The sequence below is a fragment of the Canis lupus genome, chromosome 2, assembly GCF_011100685.1.
Source record: "Canis lupus familiaris isolate Mischka breed German Shepherd chromosome 2, alternate assembly UU_Cfam_GSD_1.0, whole genome shotgun sequence".
Taxonomy (NCBI): domain Eukaryota; kingdom Metazoa; phylum Chordata; class Mammalia; order Carnivora; family Canidae; genus Canis; species Canis lupus.
In genome coordinates this window covers 60,860,114-60,876,588 of record NC_049223.1, presented here as the reverse complement: position 1 = coordinate 60,876,588, position 16,475 = coordinate 60,860,114, and the positions used below count along the sequence as shown (strand labels likewise).

At 47.0% G+C, this 16,475-nt stretch overlaps 1 long non-coding RNA gene across 1 annotated transcript; it reads left to right on the top strand.

Moving 5' to 3' along the window:
• The first annotated feature begins 552 nt into the window (after window positions 1-552).
• Window positions 553-15,311, top strand: LOC119876042. Its single transcript, XR_005355033.1, has 3 exons — window positions 553-877; window positions 1,230-1,354; window positions 13,651-15,311. It is a non-coding gene; the product is annotated as an uncharacterized LOC119876042 (long non-coding RNA).
• Window positions 15,312-16,475: the final 1,164 nt, after the last annotated feature.

Genomic DNA, 16,475 nt, shown 5'->3' with positions numbered 1-16,475 from the left:
GCCGGTGTGTCCATCACAGATTCCCATGTGTCACCTCATTTAACCCTTGCGACATGCCCTTGAGATCAGCACTGGTATCAGAGCCAAGACCAGGGTGAGGCGAGTGAGACCCTCACTACAGATACAAGATTGAAGGGGGTGCCAAAGAACTCAGTAACCAAGAAATGATTTTAATGCAATTTTTAAAAAGTAAATGCAAAAACAAACAAACAAACAAGCAAACAAAATCCAGGGTGACCAAACTATCAAGATTTTAAGTAAGACAGCACTTGTGTGATTCGGCCTCATGCTAATCCTGGCTCTGCATCACCCCATTTTGCAGATGAAGAACCGAGGCTCGGGGAGACTGTGTCTCCTCCTGCCTTATAACTGAGGGGCAGCGACAACAAGGCAGCGGCCTCTATTCTGCTCCTCCAGTCATTCACCCCTCGCAGGGGAACAGGAAAATAGACAGTGACCAGCACGGAAGCAGGGGCAGCTGGGCCGCTGGGCTGAGGACCGGGTTACTGTTTAACATGCATCCAGAACCCGCAGCGCACTTTGAAATCGAAATGGACCAGGAAGCGCCCTGGTAAACTTAGCTCTTTAGTCTTTTGGGGGCACCTGGCTGTACTTCAGAGAGAAAGCAGATGAAGCAAAGACAAGCCCATTGTCAGGGACCCCAGATGGGAAGGAACAGAGAATCGGACACCAGGGAAGAGCACGTGGCTACTTGAAAGACATCACCCAGGGAAGGAGGAAGGAGCAAGACATAATCGTGTTTTTCTTTTCATGTGTTTTTTTTAAACGACTTTTACAAACATGAGTTCATCTATTCATGACAAGATAGAGGTGGTGATTTTTATTTTACTACTGAGAAACTGCAACCCCAGAGAAGGTATGGAATTAACTCTGGGGAGATAGCATGGCTGCTTCCTGTTTGGGGGTCCGGGAGGCTAGAACTCACGGCCTCTGCCCCCTATCCCTGCCTCTTTTCCCACAAATTCCATCTCAGCCGCTGCACAGACCAATACGCTCATTACGCAGAGCTCATTTTGATTAAACTCATAAGCAAGCACTAAGCTCACGATGTCTCTGAACTGGAAGGTACTGGTAGTTCTCTTGGCTCAGAAGCTCTGTGCCGTGAACACACCTACTTTCCCGTTCCTGTGTGTGCTAAAGTTATTCTTTACACCAGCATTCTGGATGTTGCACTCATAACCTGTTACATTTTCTTGTGCTTCTGTCAGGATCTTTCCGGCTGTCAGTGCTATTGTTGGCTCCTGTAGATGAGCATTGTAGAATGGCCCCAACAAACCAGGTCTCCTGCACCATGGGCTTCCCAGTGTGATATTGCTGCTCCTCCCAGCAGTCGGTAGGTCTATTTCTGGGCTGGTCTTGGGCTTGCTTATACTTAGAGAATGTGGCCAAAGTGAATGTGGCCCAAAGGTGGAAAGAACCCAAGTGTCCTTGGATAGCCGGGTGAACAAAATGTGTTATATCCATACATTGGAATATTATTCAGCCTTAAAAAGGAAGGAAATTCTCACGTCTGCCACAACATGGATTAAACACCCTATACTAAGTGAAATAAGCCAGTCACAAAAGGACAAACATTATATGATTCCAGTTCTTTTTATTTTTAAGATTTTTGAGTTTTAAAAATTTATTTGAGAGAGAGTGAGAGAGCACAAGCAAGGGGAGGGCAGAGGGAGAGGAAGAAGCAGACTTGCTGCTGAGCAGGGAGCTGGATGTGGGGCTTGCTCCCAGGATCCCGAGATTATGACCCAAGCTGAAGGCAGACACCCAACTATCTGAGCCACCCAGGTGTCCCTGTATGATTCCACTTCTAGGAGATACCCAGAGTAGTGAAATTCCTGGAGGCGGAGGCAGTGTGGTGGCTGCTGGTAGCTAGGCAGACTGGGGAATGGGGATTTAGTGTTTTATGGGTAGACTTTCTGTTTGGGAAGAAGATGGAAAAGTTCTGGAGATGGATGATGGTGATGGTGGCACAACCACATGAATGTACTTAATGTCACTGAATTATATACTTAAAAATGATTAAAGTGGTAACCTCTATGTTGCATGAATTTTATCACAATAAGAAGACATTTTGGAAAAAGCAAGGCTGGGTGAATTTGGATCCTAGGCCTTAAAGGGCCTCGCAGTTCCTGCCTTGGCTCTCTTGGAACACCTCCCCAAGACTGCCAAGCCAGGGAGCCAGTCCCACCCTCCAGAGGGTGAGGGGACACTTGGAGGGTCCTGAGGTGCCCAGTGGCAGCCAGGGTGGGTAAGGTCAGCTGGGACTTCCCAGCCTAGTACACCTACTAGCTGACTTGTGTTGCATGACTGGGTCCAGGGAAAACCCAAGGAAGAGCTGCTCAGCTGAGCCTCAGAACCGGGAGAAAGACTACTGTTCCTTTAAGCCAATCCTTGCGTCTTTCCTTTCAGTTACTAACCTCTCTTCTCCATTTCTCTGTTCATGGCTTTGGGGAAGACACATATTGTGCTCTTCCATCTAACTCCTATTTGATTTTTTCTTTTCTCTTAAAACACAGAACAAAGCCTTCTATTTCATTGTCACGTCATAGCCAGGAATTTCCATCCTACCAAGTTTAAGTGATTGCTGGAGGGTCAGAAAGTAAAATACCAACCTTAGGTCTCCATCACCCTAAAAGGCTCATGGATATCACATGAACACCTGTCTACAAGCTGTGAGCTCTCTCCCATGGGAAGCCTCCCCAAATTCTACATTAACTAAGGTAATTTTTTCCTATTTTCCCAGAAGAGGCTGAGCTCCCAGGAAATACATTGTTTACCTTTCTCCATGTGGAATAATAACTTAAAAGTGGCTTTCTTAACCAATTAAGTTAGAGTTTAGGTCAATGAAACATGGACTCTCACTCACTGCTGATGGAAAAAGTCAGTGGTATGATCTTTCTGGAGATAGTGTGGCAATCTTGACCAAAACAATTAAAAATATACATATCCTGTACGCCCCCACATTTCACTTTTATTGATTTGTCTGTCCTAAATAAATAATTGTGGCTATGAGCTGAGATTTAGCTGCATCGAAGTCCATCATGGTATCAATTATATTCATGAAAAATTGGGAATAACCTAAATGTCCAACAAAAAGGGATTGGTTAAATACTTTAAAGTACAACCATAGAGGGGAATCCTATGCAGCCGTTAAAATTCTCTTGTAGGATAGTCAGTGGTATAAAAAGATGCTCATAATCTGTTGTGAACCAGCATCTCAATAAAACAATTTAGTATGATTTCACTTTTATGAAAAATGTATTTATATAAAACATGTTCAACATGTTATATATGTGTGTGTGTATAAGATATACAGGAAGTTGGGACTCCTGGGTGGCTCAGTGGTTATGTGCCTGCCTTCGGCCCAAAGCATAATCCTAGAGTCCCAGGATCGAGTTCCACTTGGGGCTCCCTGTGGGGAGCCTGCTTCTCTCTCTGCTTGTGTCTTTGCCTCTCTCTCTTTGTGTCTCTCATGAATGAATTTAAAAAAAAATCTTTAAAAAAAGATATACAGGAAGTTATATACCAAAATGTTAACAATGGTACTTCTGGGAAATAGAATTAAGATTGATCTTAATTTCCCTTTTCTCCCATAATTCTATAATTGAGTGTAAACTTAAATGTTTTATACTCGGTGGTTATTATTTTTACATTAGGAAGAAACACAATAAAAGAGGTGGTGACATTCAGTTAGAAATACCCACCAAACAAAATATGTAGTCTTAACCATGGACAAGAAGTTGAGAAAACATCATCCTTCCCTGGCCCAATTTTTTAAATATGCAATTTGGAAGCAGCAAAGCCAGGTGTCCGAGACTCTGCTATGGAGCAGAAGAGGGAGATGTTGAGCATCGGGTCAGGATCACTAAAGAACATTTGTTCACTCAGCTTCCCACAGATCCTTGTCTAGGGAGCATAGCTAAAGACACTAAATGTGGTCTCCATCTGGATGGCCCCAGGCAACTGGATTAACACAGTGGCCCATGGAACCAAATCCCTGGATTGGAATCCTGGTTGTGCCTGTTACCAGCTTTGGCTCTTGGACAAGAATCCCAGATGCCAGTTTTTTGTTTACATGACGTAGGCTCAGCCACCATCTTGCTTGTACTGGCCCATTGGATGGTGAAAGGATTGAAAACAGAAGTTTCCGAGAAGAAATTTTCCTGGGAAAACCTAGAAGTTTTCCCAGAAGAAAGCACTGGAAGTAATTTAAAAATATCCAGGATCAAGGATTACTTCCTGGGTGAATCTGTGGTTCACCCCTCCCTGCCCTCCCTGGACTGCCGAGTTGGCTCTCTGGGCCTTCCCAGGGTGAGGAAGGGCAGTGGCCTTGGCACACACTCATTTCTCCTGGACTCTGTGTCAGGCGCTGACACCCCAAATGGCTCCCGGAGGGGTCGAGGTGTAGAGGCATAGCCTATCTGTGCCCCACATGGAGAGGCCAGAAGGAAAGACAAATGTTTTAAACTCTCAGCCACCCAGCCTCCTGTTCTTGATATTTCTCTAACATATGCTAACATATGCTTTCCTCAAGAACTTCAAAAACCTGCTTTTAGCAGCAATGAAAATAGGACCATGCGTCCAATTCAACCCTAAGCTTCAAAGTTTCCCTCTAATACCATTACCTCATGTACAGAAGAAAATGTAAATCTAAAATATGCTGGTGATTATAACCTTTCTTCCTGACAGACATTGTAATATAAATGCACATAAATTGAATTTCTTCTTTAAAGAAATTTGAATACCTTTGGAGCATTTTAGCAAATCATCTGCAGCCCTCGTGGCACCACATCAATGATCTGTGGAAAAGTGATCTGTCTGTAGCATGACTTCTGCAATAGAAGGATGGAGCAGGGCCGGGACATGCCAAGAAAAATAGGACGTACTTTATTGATATTCAAAATTTATTTTATTAAACTCGCACAAAAGAGACTCGGGGAGCTGGTGCTACCAGGGAAGGAGCTTCAAATATTAACTCCCTGAGTCCTGCTCACATCGTCTGCCTGCCAAAACTGGGGAGACAATGAGGAGAGACAAGCAATTGCAAATCTGCAGTTTTTCTTCATTTGGACTCTGCCGCCAGGCTACAATGCAGAGGCCTCGCATTAACTACAAAATCAGAAATGGTAGTGGTGGTGAGCATTCGTGGGAGGCTACGATGCATCAGATAAGAAGAGTTCTTGGGCCCAGATGGCCTTTGGGGAGGAGGGAAGGAATGTTTGAATGGTGTGCGCTCACCAGCTTGCACCCAGATAGGAAGGCAGCCGCTGAGGTCTCCGTCTTCTCAGGGGCTGAGTTCAGGCCTGTTGGGGACTGACTGCTGATTGTCACTGCGAAGCTGGTAGGTTTAGAAGTCATAATAACAAAAACTGTGCCCAGCCCTCGAGCCTTCCCACCACGGCTTGAACTCTGGTCCTGGGCCTCTGTTCCACTCTGGGCTGGCATGTGAAAGCGACCAGTGTGCTCATCCAGTGCTTCTTTGGTTCTGTGCTCTAGGGCTGTGGTTTGGGTGCTCGACCTTAGCTCCGCCTGGAGTTGCCCACTGTCTAGAAACCTCCAGGATCGTAGGAAAGCTGCTGCTGGATTTGGGCTGGGTGGGAGTTTCAGGTTAGGAATGCCGCCTGATGTACCTCATCCATAAATGCTGGAACTGCATTTGCAGGGGACCACTGTCCTCCAGGAGCGAATGCGGCACATTCCCTGTGGGCCCCCTGCCCTGGGCCAACCACCACAAATAATGAAATGATGGTATGTCCACTTTCTCCATCACCTCTGGGCTCCAGGGGCCTGAAACTTCACCACACACGTTCCTGCAGCCAAGAAGCCAGCTGAGGCTACAAATCCTTTGGGCTGTCTGGAGGAGGCATCAGGGCACCCCTTTGCTTGGGCTGCTGGTCCTAAGTTAGGGCAGGCTCCTGTGCAGCTCTTCTTTGATCTCTCAGAGCATGCACCACCACCCCCTTACAAAGTAAAGCCACCAGCCCTGATCAGGGACAGGACCTACTATGACAGTGAGAGGATCTACAGGGGGAGCAGGAGGAGAGGAGAGTGATTCTGAGCAGGGCCTCATGCCAGACTGCCCAGGTTGGAATCCTGGCTCCACCACCTTGGGGCTTAGAGCAAGTTAGCTTCCCCATCTATGGCTCAGTTTGCTTATCAGTGACATGGGGATAACACTCTCAGGCCACATGACATGAAACTGCCATCAGTGCGAGTCAGAAACAGTCGATTAGTGGCAATATCGTATGGTTCGTCCTACTAGGACGTACCCACGAGTCGTGGGGAAATTAATGAACAGGCACATGTACAGAACTCAGGAATGCGCAGAGCACGGGGCTAGAGCCTATGAGGGTTAGTTGATCCGGTATTTATTCTCACCTGTGCTCTGCGGCCCACGGGAGAATTAGTCCTCACGGGGGTTCATTTTCCTGGGGTTTGTCTAGACTCATGGGGTTTAGGGAGGAGAGAAGATCCAGCTGACCTGGATCTGCATGGCCTTCTGTCCTCTCCTGTCCCACTCGCCTGCACTGAATCAGTGCACCTAGCACTGCTGCCCCGCACGCTGGTTGTCTCCCGCCCGCATTCGTTCAGCCAGGGCTGAGTCAAAGGTGAGGCAGGTGATACAAAATTTGCATAGGAGCCAGAAAACCCAGTGATCAGGATAAAATAATATTTTAATGCCGTATTTTTCTTAGAATCAAAATTATTGTGAAAAATCCATGATAAACAAAATAGCAAAGCTTTAGAAAAGAAGACACCCAACAGAGCAGGGACTGGCGAGGGAGGGGGTGACTCAGACTTGGGTGGGGTAGGGAAGCTGCGGCGGGGGGGGGGGGGGGGGGGGGGGGGGGGGGGTCCGTGGGGGGGGGGTCGGGGAGGGCGGCCTCCCCTCGTTTCCTCTTGAGCCACTAGTTATTGCTGCTCCACCTTTTCCATCTGTTACTTCCAGTCGGGGTTTTATTTTATTTTATTTTTCATGAATTTGGAGAATTTCTTTTTGTTTGAAAAAAAAAAAAAACCCCAGCAACGGCGAGGGCAGATCATGTGACGCTGCGGCTGCGTGTTGGGCCGCGGTCTGCCCCCTCTGACAGCGCTTGTTGCAATCACATAATTGCTTGTTAGACTGAACTGTACTGATTTATGGGGGATCAATCTTTCTGCTGGTCTCCGTTCCGCAGGGTTCCGTGCCAGGAGGTTGTCAGAGAAGCTCATTTTACTAGAAGAGAGAAAACAAACAGGGAAAGGGTACTTGCACATGTGGAGGCCCGAGAACAGTGTTCTTTACCCCCTCTGCCACCTATACCTTTCATTATTTAACACCCCACGGGGCCACAAGTGAGTGGAGGAGATCTCCAGAACAAGCCCGGACTGTGGCCCAGGTCACCTGCCTTGTCCCTACGCCCCCTCTCGTCTGGAACACATGAAAGGATGTGAAGTAGAGGAGCTGCCCTTTCCCTGATCTGTTCCTTACAGACCCTGGCAGAGTTTCCCTAGGGGGATTTGCAAAGCTCTTAACCTTGGTGGAGGCAGGGGGGCTCCAGTGGGGACCAGTGAGAGGCAGCTGGTCCGAGGAGGCAGTGGATCTTAGCGGCTGGGAAAGCTGGAGTGCGAATCTAGGCTCTCAGACTCCCTGCTATGTGGTCCTGGACAGGTCAGTGAGCCTCGCCAAGCCTCAGTTTCCTAACCTGTAAAGTGGGACTTCCTCACTGGGCTCACATATCATGAGAAGAGTTGAAGTGCGTGAAGCCGTGGGCACAGTGCCTCGCGTATAGTAAGTGCTCAATAAATACTGGTGGAGCCTCGCATATAGTAAGTGCTCATAAATGCTGGTGAACCCGGTAAAGTCACAGCACTACAGGGAGAATTGTGTATTTCTTTTTCCCTATTTCTCCCATTCTCTAGGGCAAACTCTGGGAAACAGAGCACGTTGGTCCTCTTCTGCATCCAGCCAATGTCGTGTATCCCTGAAGGTCAAAAACAAAGGTTACTAAGGAAAGGATGATGGGATTGGGAGCTGGGAAGCCTGGCTTGTAGTCCCCAGGCTTGAGCAAGTCCCTCTCCCATTCTGGGACACTAATTTCTCACCCGCAAAACAAAGGCTTGCCTGGACACGGCATCTCTGGAAGTTTACCCCAGGACCCTATGGGTGTTGCATCTTCTATAGCTCAGTGAGGGGAAGGAAGAAGGAGGAAGGGTTCTGGGGTCAAATTTATTTAGGGAAGGTTATAAGCAGTCCAACCAAGCTCCACACAGAACTTCTCAGAGCCCTTCCATGTTTAGCACTTTCGGGATCTGTCTGCCCATGGTTGGCCAAACATCATGGGGAAGCCATTCTGGAAGAGGCTGGGCTCGGGTCTTCTCTAAGGTCTGTCTACACCTGGGTGTGATTCTGAGGCTGACCAAGGGCAAGTAACTGCAGACAAGGCAGAGCCAGCAGCAAACACATACAAAGCCTTTGCTCTTGTTGTGCTTACATTGTTAGGTCAAGAGAGACTAAATAAAGACATAATAGGTCAAGAGGAGGCGATACATACTAAGAAGGAAAATGAAACAGGTTAAAGGGACAGAAAGATTAGGGGCTAGTTTAGACGGGGATCAGGGAAGGTCCCTCTGATTTGGTAACATGCAAGCAGAGATCTGGATGGAGTGAGAAAGCCATATACACATCTGAGGGAGTGTTCATCCAGAAGTAGCAAACTGTAAGTGCAAAGGGCCTGAGGCATAAGCACATTTGGATGTTCAAGGAACAGGGAGAGGCCACTGGGGCTTGAGTGGAGTGAATAAGAGGGAGAGAAGTAGAAGAAAGTGACCAGAGAAGCATCTATAGAGCCTTGTAGGCTACCCAAGAACTTGGATTGTATTTTTTTTTAATAACTGTTTGAGACATATTTTGCATGTCCTACAGTTTACAATTTTTGAGTACACACCCCAAGGCCTTTATTTATCAAGTTGTACAATCCTCACAAAATTTATTTTAGAGCATTCTTATCACCAGCATGATTCCCATAAGTAAATGAAAAATCTTTTGAAAAAAAGATTTTATTTATGTATTCATGAGAGACACAAAGAAAGGGACAGAGACACAGAGGGAGAAGCAGGCTCCCTTCAGGGAACCCTGATGCAGAACTCGATCCCAGGACCCCAGGATTACAACCTGAGCCAAAGGCAGACGCTCAACCACTGAGCCACCCAGGCATCCCTCCTTTGAACTGTTTTTAAGTGTACAGTTCAATGGCAATGAGGACATTCCAGTTGTGCAGCCATCACCATCATCCACTTCTAGAACTTCTCCATCATTTCCAAACTAAAACTTTGTACCTGTTAAACAAAAAATTCCTATTCTTCCCACCCCAGCCCCCGACACCCGCCGTTCTATTTTCCTTTCTTCTGTGAATTTGACCACTCTGGCACCTCACACAAGAGGAATCAGACAGTATTTATCTTTTTGTGTCCAGCTTCTTTCACTTAGCGTCATGCCCTCAAATTCCATCCACGCTGTAGCGTCAGGATTTCCTTCCTTTTTTTCAGGATGACTGCTGTCCCATTGTATGTATTTGCTAGTTTGTTGATCCGTTTATCCCTTGATGGACATTTGGGCCATTTCCACCTTGTGGCTACTGTAAATGACACTACCTTGAACATGGGTGTGCGAATCATCTTTAGAGTGGGAATGGTAGCAGTTACTAACCTGACACACCTGTCATGAGGATTTAATGAAACAATTCACACGAGTGCTCAGCACAGGGCCTGGCACGCAGAAGGTGCCAAATGGACACCATTCAATACAGATTCAATGACAATTGAGCTTGTTATTATCAGTGATGATCTGCTGCCAAGCATGTGATCGAGAAATAGCACAAAGCTCTGAACTTGAAGAGAGGGCATAGGGGGTTGTCCTTTTAAAACATAAATACAGTTTCTATTATAAAAATAACATGGCCATAGTTTTTGGAAATTTAGAATACAGCAGAGGGAAAAAAAGTCCCACCCATAATCTCACCACTTGAACTGAGTATCAGTTTCCTTCCACTTCAGAGGGATTCAACAGACTGTCCTTCAGTAGAACGGAGGGGAGCTGGAAAGCCTGGGTTTGGTGGGGTCGGGCTGGGGGTGGCCAAGGGACCCCAAGGAAGATCTGCCTTGAGAGCAGTCATGGTTGGGGATTTGCTTGTGCTTTCGAAAACCTGAGGCCCGGCTGGCTCAGCTGAGCTGGGATGCATTTTTTGGCTCCAGCGTTGGGAGAGAGAAATCAAGAAAAGGAAATATCATTTCCTTAACTACTAGGTATTAATATCCTGTTTAATTTAATTTCGGCTTTCTGCGCTGGTGAGCTTTTTTCCCTCTAACATACAGTGTCAGCTTGGCAGGGAGTTTCTGACAGTATCAAAAGAGGATTTAGCTCTGAATCCTTGCCATGAAAGTGTCTCTATCTGCGCCCAGTGTAGGCTTTCAGAAGCGAGCATTGTGTCCCGTGAAGACGGTAATTGAGTGAATGAGGCCTGGCACCTGGGCCTGCCGCGGAGTCCTGATAAGGACATAAAGACAGGCTGAAAGGGCCTGCTTGCCAGAGGCGGAGAGGCTGGCGCGTCCCCGGGAGGAGGGGAGCCCAGCCATCCCTGCAGAGAGCTGAACGTGGGGAGCTCAGCCCCTGCAGCCCTGCAGAGGGGGGTTCCTGGGCAGAGCGGAGGTCTGAGTGTTCTGCACCTCAACACAGTGAAATGGCATACGCGGGGTGGGGCGGGGGGAGATAAGCAGGTGGCAAGTGAGGTGGGGCTGGCCCAGCTGGCTGATATGCCCTCTGTTTCTTGATAAACACCATATTCATATTTGGCAGACCCTCCTCCAGCTAGCCACGTAAAAAAATCCAGCCTCAGTTCGCTGGGCTTGTGTCTATTTAGTCTTGTCTTTTTGGGGGGGCAGTGTGTTCCACCATGTGGAAGACTGAATCAGGACCCCAGGGAGTCTGAATGGTTGATTTCCCTACTGATTCCAATGTGCATTCACCAGCCCTTGGTCAGGCCTTACAACCCTGAATGGGACTGCCCATCTCTGAGATCTCAGGGTTGATCATGAAACCCCATCCCACCCCAAAGAAAAACAAACTCATTCTGTTCCTTCTCCTGTGAACTGAAGACAGTTTAATGGATAAATGACTATAGGGTTATTGCCTACCTACCCACCCATCCATCCACCCATCCATCCATCTACCCATCCATCCATCTACCCAACCATCTATCCATCTATCCATCGATACACCCATACCCCCATCCATCCACCCATCTATCCATCTACCCATCCATCCATTTCCCAACCATCTATCCATCCATCCATCGGTACACCCATACCCCCATCCATCCACCCATCCATCCACCTACCCATCCATCCATCTATCCAACCACTCATTCATCCACACATCCACCCACCTATCCTTCTATCCATCCACCAACCCCTCTACCCATATATCCATACATTTAATAGCCTACATGCCCATCTATCCATCCATTCATCCATCAACTTTGGAGATCCTGTTATGTGTCAGGCACTAGTGGATGACATCTTCTAAGGGGCTTTTAGTGGTGACAGCCTTGGATAAGAAGTTGAAGCTTAAATCCCTAATTAGCTGTGTGTACTTAGCTAAGTCACTGCTTTAGAGTTTGCCACAATTGGGAACTACTCTAGTTAGGGGCAGGCAGACTTTTTAAACCATTTCTCCCAAACTCCAGTGGTTAATATAAGTTAGCTTCTTTCTCTTTCTTTCTCTTTCTTCTTCTTTTTTTCTTTCTTTCTTTCTTTCTTTCTTTCTTTCTTTCTTTCTTTCTTTCTTTCTTTCTTCCTTCCTTCCTTCCTTCCTTCCTTCCTTCCTTCCTTTCTTCCTTTCTTTCTTTCTTTCTTTCTTTCTTTCTTTCTTTCTTTCTTTCTTTCTTTCTTTCTCTTTCTTCTTTCTTCCTTCTTTCTTTTTAAAGATTTATTTACTTATTTGAGAGTGAGAGAGACAGCGCAAGTGGGAAGGGTAGAGGGAGAGGGAGACAGAGAATCTTAAGCAGACTCTGAGCTGATTCTGGAGCCTGATGTGGGACTTGGTCCCATGACCCTGAGATCACAACCTGGGCCACAACCAAGAGCGAGACACCCAACAGACTCTACCACCTAGGCACCCCAACATGAGTTCATTTCTTATTCATGATTCAAAATAAGTGTTCTTGATTGATGGACAGCTTTCCTCCGTGTAGTGACTCAGGGGCTCTGGTTCCTTCCATCTTGAAACTCAACCCTCTTATAGTCCATGGGGCTCTTTACAGTCTGCTGGTACATGAGGAAAGAGAAAAATAAGGATCAACTATGTGAGGCCTGAAAGTGGTGCACATCCCTTCTGCTCATATTCTATCCGCCAGAGCTCAGCCCTATGGCCATAGCTGACAGTAAGGGTGGCTGTGTGCCCAGGAAGGCGAGGAGAACACGCACACTAGAAGCGCCAGCAGGCTCTGCCATTGGGTCTCCAGATGGTTTTTGATGTCAAAGAAACAGTAAAATGTTAGATACCAACACAAAGAGGTAGGTCAAAGATTTCTGGATTTCCTTTACTTCCCTGGCAGAAAGTTAGTTATTACCTCTGCTGCCAAGTGCAGGGAGATTCTTCAATTGATCTAACAGCCTGAGGCATCAGTGCTGGCGTATTCAGGAACAGATAGCAGAGAATTTTTTTTTTTTTGACATCTCAACTCAGAACCTTTCTTTTCTTTTCTTTTTTAAGATTTATTTCTTTATTTTAGAGAGAAAAAGAGTGAGCAAGCATGAGCCAGGGGAGGGGCAGAAGGAGAGGGAGAACCTCAAGCAGACTCCCTGTTGAGCTCAGGGCCCAATGTGGGGCTTGATCTCAGAATGCTGAGAATATGACCTGAGCTGAAATCACGAGTCAGATGCTCAACCTACTGAGCCACCCAGGCATCCCCAAGAACCTTACAAATATAACCAGAACCCTGTACCAAAATGGAAATGAGAAGGTCAGGCCTGACCTCTTTAAATATTTGATCTTGGAAGGGAGAAATTAAAAGCCCATAGCATCATCCAATTATAATCTTCTTTTATCTGGAATTCTGATGGACAAGTTTATACTTAGTTTTTTCTAGAAATCTATCTAAGCATAGGTTTCAAAATCATTACCACCGTCACCATCATTAACATTTATTAAGTGCTTACCATGTGCCAGGTACTGTTTCAAGAGTTTGATAGTCTTTTTTTACCCATGTTTTGGGGCAAGTATGATTATTATCTCTGTCACAGGATTCTGGGACAGGAAGGCATTCAGCTAAGATCAGACATGATCCTGGTGCTATTGGGTGGCAGAGCAGGCAAGAATGATTTTGGTGGCTTTCCTTAAGCCCAACGGCATCAAGGTATCACTGGGACTTTAGGCCCAATGCAGGAGATTTTCCCGAAGATCCCTCCCAGGGCCGTGTATGTCAGTTTTCCCATCCATAAAATGGGGATGCCAGTCACCATCCTGTCTCTATGGGCAGCTTTGCTGAAAGGATCCTGAAGAGAAGAATGGGCTCGGAGGCACTTGTCCAAGCACACAAGGGCACACGTGAGCAGGATCATTGCTTTGAGTGTCCTATCATTTGTTTGCAGGCTTTTCTCTGCCTTTGGCCTCAAAATTGCTTCAAAAGCATCAAGTGACTTACTCAGCAGAGTGAAGGCTCGAGACAGAACGTGCTGTGCAAATGCAGTGTTTGCCTTTGGAATATTAACCTCGAGAGGCTCGGGTGAGCTGGGAAGTCGAGAGCCTTCCTCTCGGTCCCTGGCAGCCTGCTCAGGCTGTGCGTGTTTTTCCAGCTCGAAGAGTGATGAGCCTCTTCTGCACACTCCAGATGTTTCCAGCCCTGCGGCGCCGTCGTCGTCTAAAGCAAGCTGCCGGGCACCGACTCTTCGGGTGACATTCTCCCACAGGTTCTCTCGAATGGGTTTGGCTTTGCTGCAGGGAACGAGGAAAAGACCTGTGTTTGTGTTTTCTCTCGTAAAGAATACGGACACCGTAATCTGCTTTACATCTGGGTCTGACTGCACACAAGAGAGAGTGGGTGGAATGGGTGGTGGGCAAGTCAGCTGCGGGGGAGGCGGGGGCCCCCCGCCGATAGCACACCTGTGTAGGTGTGACAGGGCAGCTCGCTGGGTGGAGGAGTCTCTGGAAGACTCGAGGCCCCTCCACTGGAGGCTGGAGGAGGGGACTGTTGCTGTTTTTCAGTGATTCCGGGCTCTTTCCCCCTTGGAGCATTTCTGGTTCTGTCTGGGTTTTCTGGAAGCAGTTAGAAGAAACAGCTGGATGTTGGAGGGAAAATGTCTAATGTGCTTAACATCTTTATAAAGGCGATTCACATTTAGAGAAAGGATTTGAGTTGATTTTCCCCAAACCAGCTCTCTTCTCTCTCTGTGCAAAGGCTTTCCTAAAACTTCCCAATGTGTAGAGGGTGGATTAAACAAGTGAGAAGTCATAAAGTGCAGCCCTATTTAAATAGAGGCACCTATGGCCCAGGCATCTGATTATGGATGAGTGTTGAGTGCCACTTGCAAAGTGTGCAGCCGGCCTGCCTTAAATAACACTCCCTAGGCCCAAGCAGTCCTGAAGAGGTTTCTAGGATTAGATCACAGCCTGGCAAAAGCAGAGCAAGTCTGGAAAAGTCCTAGGAGGATGGAAAAACATTTTTTCCTCTTTTGTTTCAAATCTATCAGATCAAGCAGCTGATGCAAGCTTTGGACCAAATGAAACATTTCAATAACTCGTATTGTTAAATCACAATCAGCTGGAGGAATTTGATTTGCGACCGGCTCAGAAGAATATTCTTGGGGATATTTTGAAAGGATCACCAAGAGCAAATTACTGCCATTGTTCCTTAAGGGAAAAAGGATTTGTTTTATTCAATAAACTGCAGGGCGCTCAGCAGGGTAACTGGCAGACGGAAGAGGGCCTCATCAAGTGTCTTAGTCAGCTTGGGCTGCTCTAACAAAATACCTTAGACTGGGTGGCTTGAGCAAGAGAAAGTTACTTTTCACAGTTCTGGAGGCTGGCAGGTCCTACTTCGAAGGGCCAGCTGATTTGATTCCTGGCTTGCAGATGGTCTTCTCGTTTAGTAGAGAAAGACAGCTCTTTCTTCCCATTGTTTCTTCTTATAAGGCCACTAACCCCATCCTGAGGATTCCACCCTGGGTCACTTGATTCCCTCCCAAAGGCCTCATCTCCAAATATTATCACATTGGGAGTTAGGGCTTCAGCATATGAGTTCAGGCGGGGGTTGCCGGGGAAGGGGTGGGGGGGTGGGCACGAGTTCCATAGCACCAAGTCGCCTCTGGGACCCTCAAAACATTGAACAAACCAAGACACAAATGCCTTCCCCAGTGATGTCTGTTAGAGATGCTTCTCCCTTAAGCACAAAGGTGGGAAATATCCTAATTGTCTGTGTGGGTCACACAGTCACGCAGAAGGTCTGGCTCTACACATGGCGCTTTGTGCTGTGAGCTAGGCAACGTTTACACAGGCAGGCCTGGAACCAAAAAAAAAAAAAAAAAAAGTGCCAAAGGATGAGCCTGCCGTTGCCGGGATTTTCCCTCAATGTTTATTGCATGAAAGATGGGCTTTGTCCTTTGGAGCATGGTGTGGGAAATAAACTTGGCCTGACAGGTAAACTCTTAAGAGGCCAGCAAATCCAGGTGATTCAGCGTGTGGAATCTCAGCCTCTCACTTGGCCATATTTTCAAAAGAGAAGACAGCTAATGGGAATAAGTTCCTTACATTAAAAATATACTTACACTTAACAGCACCAAACCACTTAAGTTGGCAGCGGACCAATTATTAATTAGACGAATGGCCTTTTATAAATCCCTCTGTGGCCTCCAGACAACTGATGGGTTTATGGTCCATGCATTAGGGAACGTGGTTCCTCTGTGGTTATAATTATCCACAGTTGCTGACCGTTTGAGGGTCATCACACCAAAAAACAGCTGCTCCGTGGACATGCTGTCCTGTGCCGCCACATGGGTGACGGGGAGGAAGCAGAAATAGGAGAGGAGGGTTTCCTTCTGCTGCCCTTCCTAGCTGTTTGATCTTGGCATAGCCCCTGGAAGTTTTTCCTTAGTTTTCTCTCCTGGATGTGTGTGCAAGTGATCCGTCGAGGTTACACCTGCCCCGTGACCCTGGCCGGACACTCAGAATGCTGCCTCCCTCCAGCCCCACCATCCGCGCCCATCCAATCAGAAGCAAAGAGACTAACTCCCTGCCCTTGACGACTATTGTTCCCGGGGAGCAGATCTGACCGTGTTGGACGCCAGCTTTGTTCCTGTCTGTGAATGTTCATAAAGTTGAAAGTTTTGGAAATTGGTTAAGTTTCTGTAACTCTTTAAAAAAAATATTTAGAGGCCGGGAAAAGAATGGCCTTGCTCCTGTAACACAAAGAGCTGCTTGG